Below are 2,835 nucleotides of genomic sequence, written 5' to 3' on the forward strand. Positions count from 1 at the left end.
AAAAATAAATATTAATAGTTTTCCTAGAAGTAATATTGGTATAGCTAGAAGTGGTAAAATTGGGTGTGATAGTAATGTGTTGCATCATTTTTTTAATGCTCTATTGTGAAATTTGATACTAATAATTAGATGGGGGACTGTGTTGTTCTTGTGGCTTTGGAGAAAGATTTTAAATTGGGTTGGACATAGGTTATCTAAGAAATAGATTTCATTATTCTAGTTTCTCTTTTGAATGAATGGAGCTTTGATGACTCTTAGTAGTCGTTGGAAACTTGTGATGTAGATTCTTTATGCTTTTGAAAACTTATTTTTGAATTGATATTGTATTAACAAAATGATTTCAATGGTAAATTCAATGACAACTAAGAGTTCAAATGTCAAGACTATTGTCCCATATTAGAGTTACATTGCATGATAAATGATATATCAACCTTCATCACTGTAGACTCTAACTATATACTTCCAAAGAAAATATCGGGATTATAGAGATGTTGTCATGATATTGTCTACAGAAAAATATGTGATATATCCTTTGTGTTGGAGTTTTATATTAATTAGGTTAGTTTTAGATTAATAGTTAAATCAAATAGATTAGTTAGATTGTTAGTTGCTGAAAAGTTATGTTCTCGTAAGAAAAATTTGATAGTTCTTTACACAAATAATGGCTTTATATAGCTAATGCTAATCAATGTAAAATCCATCCCCAATTAATATCAATATATCAAGTTTTATTGTCTTCTTATATCACCTTCATATGGTATCAAAGCAACAAGGGAATGTCTGGGCATGGCATCGACGATGATGGGGTTGAACATTGTTTTTTTATGTGCTATTGCTACATGAAGAGCACAGGTGTCTATCAGCAAACTGTTGATGATGTAGCAGTCCTGGGCATGTAGAGGAGGTATAATTACTTACTGAGTTAGTAGAATTGAAGGAAGAGATTAGAATAAAAATAGAAAACAAAACAATATATCCATGCTACAGCACAAAAAACATATTGCTACTACAAAGAGATAAAATCAGACTTTTATTAATAATGCATAAATCGATTACAATAATTCTTTTATTTATAGAAGATTTGAAATCCTTCTAGAATATCTATCTACTAGTTTTACGGTAGAAGTTGTGCATGCGTGGAGGATAGAAAAACTAGCTTTTAAAGCTATGCATGCATGGAGGATAGAAAAACAGACTTTTTGCATAATAAAGAAATTACTAAATTTAAGGAAATTAATGTCTTCTAACATTCCTCCTTAATTTCTTCTATTAATAATCTCAACTTCTATTATTCCTAAATTTTCTCTTAAATATTCAAAGTTGTCTCTCGGTAGTGCCTTAGTAAAAATATCAGCTAACTGATCTTCAGATCTGCAGGATTCAAGATAGATTTCTCCATTATTGACCAATTCTCTGATGAAGTGATATCTCGTATCAATGTGCTTTCTCCTTTGGTGAAAAACATGGTTCTTTGATAATGCAATTGTTGATTTGTTGTCACAGAACACTGGTGTAGGCTCCTCTTATGCTTCTAATAGATCCTTCAATATTCTCCTCATCTAGATTGCTTGACATGCTGCTGATGTTGTTGCTACATATTCAGCTTCAGCTGATGAAAGGGTCACTATAGCCTTCTTCTTTGATGCCCATGAGATTGCACCTATACCAGAATGAAAGATATATCTGGAAGTACTCTTCCTATCATCAATATCACCTGCAAAATCACTGTCAGTATAACTAATCAAATCAAACTCATTAGTGGTGGAATAGAAAATTCCATATCCCTTGGTTCCTGCAACATATCTCAATATCCTCTTTCCAACTTGCCAATGTGAGTCTTTTGGTGACTCCATGAATCTTGAGATTAAACTAACACCATACATGATATTTGGCCTTGTAGCTGTGAGATACATGAGACTTCCAACAAGCCTCTTAAACAAAGTTGGATCAACATTTGACCCCTTGTCCTCTCTACTTAATTTTATTCCTATTGCAACTGGGGTTGGTGCTGATTTAGAATTCAACATATTAAACTTCTTCAATACATCCTTGGCATACTTAGATTGACAAATAAAAATTCCTTTATCAGATTGAACAACTTCAGTACCTAAGAAATATCTCATCAACCCCAAATCTGTCATTTCAAATTCATTCATCATTGCTGATTTAAAAGTGTCTATAGACAAATTTCCAGTGAAAATCAAATCATCTACATATAAGAACACAATCAAAATTTGACCTTCTTTGTTAATCTGTGTGTATAGAGTGGGTTCATTACTGCTTCTGCTGAAACCATTGCTAATCATGTATGAATCAATCCTGCTATACCATTCTCTAAGTGCTTGTTTGAGACCATAGAGTGCCTTCTTCAATATATAGACCTTTTCTTCATGTTCATGCACTTCATAACCTGGTGGTTGTTTCACATACACTTCTTCTAGAATGTCATTCAAAAAAGCAAATTTAACATCCATTTGAAAAAATTTCCAATTATTGTGAGCAGCTATTGCTAAAACCATTCTAACTATATCAAGCCTAGCAACTGGTGCAAATGTTTCAGTATAATCAATTCCATGTTGTTGTGCATAACCTTTTGCTACTAATCTAGCCTTATGTTTATCAATTTCACCTTTTGCATTAAATTTGGTTTTATAAACCCATTTGACACCAACGCAATCTTTACCTTCTAGTAAATCTATGAGCTCCCATGTATGATATCTTTCAATGGAATTAATTTCTTCATCTATGGACTTGATCCAATGTTCCTCCTTAATTGCTTCTTCAAAACACATAGGATCACAAGAGAATAAAGAAAAATTTCAACTAAAATCCAAG

The sequence above is a fragment of the Cryptomeria japonica genome, chromosome 4 (assembly GCF_030272615.1).
Source record: "Cryptomeria japonica chromosome 4, Sugi_1.0, whole genome shotgun sequence".
Classification (NCBI taxonomy): Eukaryota; Viridiplantae; Streptophyta; class Pinopsida; order Cupressales; family Cupressaceae; genus Cryptomeria; species Cryptomeria japonica.